Source organism: Eretmochelys imbricata, chromosome 3 (genome assembly GCF_965152235.1).
Source record: "Eretmochelys imbricata isolate rEreImb1 chromosome 3, rEreImb1.hap1, whole genome shotgun sequence".
NCBI classification, from domain to species: Eukaryota; Metazoa; Chordata; order Testudines; family Cheloniidae; genus Eretmochelys; species Eretmochelys imbricata.
Genome location: NC_135574.1, coordinates 22,194,376 through 22,202,270, shown reverse-complemented (window position 1 = coordinate 22,202,270; position 7,895 = coordinate 22,194,376).

The following is a 7,895-nucleotide window of genomic DNA, read 5'->3' as shown; positions in this document are numbered from 1 at the left end:
GCTAGAGGCATCACTCAATTTTATACCTCAACCTAGCTCTCCACTGAGGACAAGCCCTCAAAGTTTCCCAGCTACTGCACTAAGCCTCCCAGGGTACTCAGCCTAAGAGAGAGACGGTTCACTAAAAGAAGGATTCCCCTCTCCTGTTGGGGCCACTTTCTGGCTATCCAAGTGATATGTGAGGGAAAGGAATTCAGTGGCCTTTCCTGGTAGCTTTCCAAAGATAGAAGATGGGCGAGCAGCCTGTGGTATTAGGAACTTGTACCTTTAAGCAGTTTAGCTTCAGAGATGGGATGTCTGTGGGGGGTGAGGGTTCTGCAGAAGTCTATGCTCTGCTATGCAGAGGCAACTGGAACTGGTCAGTGACTAGAAAGGCTCTCTTTCATGCTCTGTGGGCTCAGAGTGATCCCTGAACACCACACAGCCTGCCTGTGTATCTGAAGACCCAGGGAGACATGAGACTGGTGGTAAGGACACTTAGGAACCCATGAAGAAATCTGTGAGAATCAGAGTTCTGGGGTTGGTGTGGGAGATGGGTTAGCTACTCAGGTGCAGGAAGGCATCTGGCTGGGAGGAGAAAGTCTGTGGATGTCTGATGTATTAGCTTCTTCTGCCAGGGTGTGCAAAATGCCATGGGCCTCAGACCCAGGCTTTGTTCAAGTGAGCTCAAGGTTTGCTACAAATATTTTGTAAAGCTGTAGTTATAATATGTATGAACCTCACAGAATCCTCTCTAGGATTCCAGCAGGTACCTCTCACTTATGAACACTTAAGAGAAAACTTTGCTATCAGCACTGTGAATAAATGGCATAGTGTTTATTGGAGTTTTCCCTTCAAGCATTCATAAACTCACATTCTAATAAATGATTTATGGCCTTTATAGTACAAAGCAAAGCCAGCCCTGCAATATTCCAGATGAGCAATGCCAACTTGCAACCCTGTTAGCGCTGAGCGTGGCCTCAAATGCCACTGAGTTGTTACTTTACATTAATAGCATTTACATGTTTTGGAGCACCAAATTACTTAGCATCTCTGTTTCCATAGATGGCGCTCCAGATAGTGAACATTTACTCCTTGTTCAGGTCCACAGCTAGGTTTTATGTTGTCCCATGTGAAACAGGACAAGAAGAGCCTGAGGCAAGCTTCCATAACCCCCAAACTATGGGTGGAGGAGTGTGAGTTGTGTTGTCCAGTGATCACTCAGTACTTACAGTGCTTGCAAGAGCTCTGCTTTGTTCTGAGTCCGATTGCAACTGGCTGACAAGTGCTTCACAGCGTCCAGCACAGATTCTGTTTGGGAAGCTCAGCCCTTAAAGATACAGTCCCCAGTAGCACTGGAGTGACAGACTGGAGCAGACTGAGGGAGCGATATTCAAAATTCTATGAATTACAGTGGGGAATCAAGAAGCTTTGAGAGGACACTGAATGTAGAAGTTGTCACTCTAAGCTGAAAGACCCCCAAACACCACATTCATGTGTCATGGTGGCTTGGAGCAGGCTGTGAAGGTTGTGGTGCATGGTGAGAGAGCAAATGAGCAACAGAACATGGCCCATCCTAAGCCCCCACAAAAAATGCATGGTCTCACACTTAATATGTATCTGAGGCCATCCCTGCCTAATGCATTGGTTCTTGGCCTTTTTCAAACTGAGTACATTAGAGGATCTTCCTTCCTGACATCAGCCCCTCCTTGTCCTGTCCAGTCTTGCCTCGTTGGGATCTTCCCCTATTTAGCAACAGGGGATGGGCAGGGTAGTCATGACCCTTTGTGTGCTGTACACACACTCCCAGGTTGAGAATCTCTGTACTAATGCAATTCAGTTTGACTCTCACATGACACAAAACCCCAGACCCAAATCACCCCCAAAATGTGAAGTTTGGATACAGACCTAGACCAGGAAATCAGTGATTGCTCCTAGAGCAGGAGGAAATGAATCCCTGAATCTGAACACTGGGGAAGGTTGGCTGTAGATCGACATTCAGTCCTGCGGTGAGTGGGCATGACTCCCCATGAAGTCAAGGGGAGATGTGATGCACATCCTTATTCCAAAGGCTTAGATTTGTCCTTCATGTACAAAAAATTGTTTCTAAGAGAATCTTGCTCTTGTTTATATGAAAGGAGCTTTGTCGACTGTGTGTTGCAAGACGTCATGTGACATGGGCCTGAAACAGACCAATACATTCAAAAGTCTGAGCACCCTCTACAGATATAATTTTCTCTTGAGAAGGCAAGAGTATGTGTTAATTACACACACTTCACGATTGCTGAGTTTCTGTCTTTCCCCAAGGCAACTTTGAAAAAACTTTCTCATTTCTGTATTTTCTCTGTTCTACTGCCCTTCCCACACTGCACCAAAATCACTCCATTTTAAAAATAATTCACTCTTCTTCAGAAGCATTTAATAGAGGATTTAGGGTCCCCAATTGAAAGGCCCCTGATTCAATGCCCAACCTTCTTCCCCTTTGTGCTCCAAAGTCTTGTGCTCTGCCAGCTTCTAGGAGGTCCGGGGGTGGGGGGAAGAATAGAACTTTGAAACATAGGCGCCGACTTCTAGTTTTCCCCAGGGGTGCCCCACCCCCACTCCACCCCTTCCCCCAAGGCCCCGCCCTCACTTTGCCTCTTCCCATCCCCACTCCGCTCTCTCCCCTGAAGCCCCGCCCTCACTCTGCTTCTTCCCACCCCCTCCCTGAGGCCCCCACCTGCCGGTCTCTGCTCTCCACCCTCCCCCAAGGCCTTCCCTGAGCTGCCAAACAGCTGTGTCTGGTGGGTGCTGAGCACCCACTTTTTTTTTCTGTGGGTGCTCCAGCCTATGCTCTGAAATATGAGCAAAGGTAATACCTAGATGGAGGATTATATGGAAGTGGTGTGGGTGTTTGTAGAGGGAATTAGGTGGAGAATGGATAGAGGTTTCCTATTAAATAAGAAGTGTGGGAACTTGCTTTATGTTTTAACCAGAAACTTGATAAAGAGGGCGGATGTCCTAATTCCTCAGGGGCTTCAAGTTATTATCACTACAGAGCTCTAAGTCATCACCTAATACCTCCTGCTCCACCTCAGATAGCAAAGAAACATGGATATCCCTGGCATCTGCATGTTCGGAAACCTGGGCTGAATCAGCACTGCCTATAAAACATTGATACAATATGTGCCATATATCTGGAAACAAATGATCGCCAAAGGAAAAATCATAATGCAGCAAGATAACAAGGTAAACAGGTCAGGCAGATTATTTTTCCAAAACATTGTGCAATTTATGTGGAAAGCCGCCTCTTCAGGTAACAAGCTGCAGAATCAAAGTCTGTGGGTGCTATAAGATTTTCCCATAGACATCTTTTTACAGTTGTGGTTAATGTGTGACTAATGCTTACTGTGGAGTAACCACACAACCACTCCTTAGAGCTGTGATACAGAATGGAACTTAACTTCATTAGTAGGGGTTTGTTTTAAAGTACATATGCAGAAAAAGATTAACAACAATGCTTTTAAAAAACCCTCTGAAAGTTTGTGCACTGTCCCACTGTGAATATGCAAACTGGTGCAAATAGACTTCAATTCATATTTTAAAATAACTAAGACAAATCACCTGACAAGAACAGTAAACAGGCCAAAGGCTTCTGATTGTAGGCAGCAGCCATCAAATATTAACTGTAATATTTCAGCAGTAAGAGCAGTCCCTACTAAAGTCTCCATAAGCTGTATGCAAATTAACATTTCATCCAGTGTAATAAATAAACAACCAACAATAAAAATTAATAAGAATAAACCACACCACATGTTCAAAAGTCTGTAAAAGGGCAGTTAAAGTCACCCAGGCCACTTTATTTCTGCCCTCTGCAGTGCTGTCCTGAGGACAATCAGAAACTCTAAGGAAACTTTATCCATCAGATAAGATGATGAAGACTCAAGTACAACTGGCATTTGATCACTCATGAAATGAATGTATGATGGATGGATAAGGTTGTCTCAGACTTCCTACTGTCCTCATGGTGGCTTTTCCAATGCTCAAATCCTTTAGTGAGGGGGCATATAGGTAGGGTTGAGTGGGTGACCCTAACTATGTATTTGCACACTTTTAAAATACTTTTATTATAATAGATTCATAGATTCCAAGGCCAGAAGGGATCACTGTGGTCCTCTAGTCTGAACTCCTGAATAATACAGGGCATAGAACGTCCCCAAATCATTCCCAGAGCATATCTCTTAGAAAATCATCCCATCTTGGTTTAAAAATTGTCAGTGATGGAGAATCCATCACAATCCATGGTAAATTGTTCCAACGGATAATTAAGCTCACTTTTAAAAATTTACATCTTATTTCCAGTCTGAATTTGCCTACCTTCAACTTCCAGCCATTGGATTGTGTTACAGCTTTCTCTGCTAGATTGAAGAGCCCGTTATTAAATATTTGTTCTGCAGGTAGGTATTTATAGGCCGTAATCAAGTCACTCCTTAACCTTCTCTTGGTTAAGCAAGATAGACTGAGCTGTTTGATTCTATAAGGCATGTTTTCTAATCCTTTAATCATTCTTATGGCTCTTCTCTGTACCCTCTCCAATTTAGCAACATCCTTCTTGAATCATGGACACCAGAACTGGACACACTATTCTAGCAGCAGTCACACCAGTGTACAGAGGTAGAATACCCTCTCTACTCCTATTTGAAGATTCCTCTCTTTATGCATCCAGGAATTATCTTAATCCTTCTGGCTGCAGCATCACCCTGGGAGCTCATGTCCAGCTGAGTATCCACCACAACCTCCAAATCTTTTTCAGAGACACTGCTACCCAGGATAGAATCCCCCATCCTACAGGTTTTGTTCCTAGATGTACATTTAGCCATATCAGAATGCATATTGTTTGCTTGCACCCATCTTACCAAGCAATCCAGATCACTCTGTACCAGTGACCTGGCCTCTTCATTATTTACCACTCCCCCAATTTTTGTAGCATCCTTTATCCGCGATGATTTTATGTTTTCTTCCAGAACATTAATAAAAATGTTAAACAGTATAGGGCCAACAACTGTTTGATGATGTTTTCCCATTTACAATTACGTATTGAGACCGAGCAGACAGGTTTTATTTTATTTAATGGTGTGTCATGTTCATTTTATATCATTCTAGTCTGTTAATCAAAATGTTATGTGGTACCAAGTCAAATACCTTGCAGAAGGCTAGGTATATGACATCAACACTATTACCTTTATCAGCCAAACTAGTAATCTCATCAGAAAAGTTATCAGGTAGTCTGACAGGATCTATTTTTCATAAACCCATGTTGTTTGGCACTAATTATATTACGCTCTTTAATTCTTTATTATTCGAGTCTCATTCCATTATCTTACCTGGGATCGATGTTAGACTGACAGATCTATAATTACCAGCGTCATCCTGTTTGCCCTTTTTACATATTGGCACAACGTTAGCTTTCTTCCAGTCTTCTGGAGTGGTATCATCTCATATGACTGCATCACCTGTTTTGTTACCAAATAGAGGACAGAAAGTAAAGTGCAACCTTAAATTGGAATGTCTGGGTTTTCTATTGTTTGTGGTTGTTATGAGAAAATTATAACATTCTCTTGTGGATTTTCTTGGCTGAAATTACATTAACCTTAATTCCAGTTTAATTTTTTTGCATGGGAATTTCCTTAGGTCTTAAAAAAAATTGCTCAGTGATAGGAGTCTCTGTGGGCCTTGTAAGAAATTGGAATGCTGGAAGCACCTGTAATGTATGCAGGAACGGACCCTGTTATTTCCGATCTCTATAGGTGGCTTCTTCTCTCCCATTTCCTGTACCAGACCTCTTGCCTTGCAGGTAAATTTCCTTCTGTTCCTTCAAAGACCAAACCCACCTGTTCCACATGTGCCAGGTGCCTCCTTATCATGGCCATTTGCATCTGAGCAATAAACATTGTGCAAATCACATCTTGCACCATGCAGCCTTACAAAGCAAGTGGCCATCTGACAGGTGCACGCTGTAGCATTGACACACTGAACAGGGTATATAAAGAGGGTGTATATTTTTAAATGCAAAGTCTTCCCCTCTTACCACTACACAATATGCATAGACAAAGACCCAAGTTGCTGGATTACCGACCCCTGAAGCATGGCTCCCAGCAATGGCACATCTGCTGTCCCTATGCTAAAAAGTTAGAGGTAGTAGAGTGGGAAAACAGACTAGAACAAATCAGTATGTGAAAGTGAGAGCAACCCGTTGGCATTGGGCACCTGTTCACAAGGGAGGAAAGCATTTCCTAATCCCACTCTCTTTGGCATCCACCACAAAGTCTCCTCCTCCAAGTGACTGTCCATTATTATTGTGTATGATCATAGTACCTAGGAGTCCCAGTTGTGGACCAGCTCACCATTGTGCTAGGCACTGTACTTACACCATGCCCTCCCTGTTGTGAGATTATCGCCTGTTCTAATTTAGGATAAGATCTTCTGGTCCAGGAGCTGTGTTCATGCTGTAAAGCTCCATGCACATCTACAACCCTGTATAAGTAATAGTAGAGATAGGATGGTGTCAAGTAGACAATGCAATATGAAAATAAAGTTTAATATTCATTACAGAAAATTCAGCACTGAATCAGTGTTGTCATCTTATTGTGACTGTTATAGGGTGATGCCTACTTGTAACGAATATAGTAGAAATCTTTCCTCCTTTAATGCCATGAGCTACCTGGGGCTGGGCATAATGGCTTGGTGATTTCTTTTGCCTTCCAATGGTGGCAGTACTGTTAGGGGCTAATCTGGTTTGGTCTCTACAAATAGGATATCCCAGAAGCCTTTACCTAGAAATGTGGTCCAGCGGGTCTTACTGTACTAGACAGCAAGAGAATTTGCTTCCTAGATGACAGTGACATAGTCCAGAAGGTCAAGGGCTTTCTGTCCTATTACTAGATAGAATAAGAAAGAAAAAAAACTAAGGAAAAATGTTTTGGAATGAAAAGGGAAGACTTTTCTAATTATTCTCTAGGACTAGGTTCTTTGCAAATGTAAGTATCCCCCATAGACAGCTCCCCTTGTATTCTTTACTCCAATCATAGTTCCAGGCTCAGATTTCTTTGCTGCTTCCTCACTATCATTTACTCTCTTCCCCCCTCTTTTCTGTATTTCCACCCCCTCATCACCATTTTTTCCCTCACCAAGGCCTGGACATAAGGTCAAGGATTCTCTTCCTGCTGCATCCCATGACTCTGAGTTGTTAGCCAGGACCAATGTGTTGTTCACCCCAATGCTGAGGAAGTAGGAAGCCAGGGAGCTATTACTGCAGGAGGCATAGTGAATATAAAGATGAAAAGGATCAGGGTTTCTCTATGCCAGAACATCTACAATACAGAGTTAGAATGGCTGAGGATTTGGGGGGGGGGGGCGGGTGAGAGAAGAAAAGTAGGTGGAGATCCATTAATAAACTTTTGATCTAATAAGCCATGTGGCCCAAACTCAAATCTCAGAGAGAGATACTATGACCTCTTCTCTAACAATCCCCATTGGCAATATGATGCCATTTGTTGAGATGGATGCACCCCAAGAAAGCGAATAAGAAACTTGAGTACAACCTCAAAATGGGATTATACCACCTCCTCCTCAGCCTTAAAGACAGGCATGGGCTGCCTGGTTACCTGGAGTGTATCACTTTGTGCTAAGCCTTTAGGATGTAAGCCTAGTGGTTCTGGCTAAGACACGACAGACATCAGCAATAGGCTTGCAAGCTCCATCATAGATTTACGATGCCTCATTGACATTACTGCATTGATTTATGCCAGTGAAACGTAGGTCGCTCAGGAGTGTGACCCTCCCCCCCCAAAACCCCCTACCTTCCTGAGTGACATAAGTTTTGCCAACATAAGTGGTATTGTAGACATGGCCTAACTCAAAGTTATTGCTAAATACAA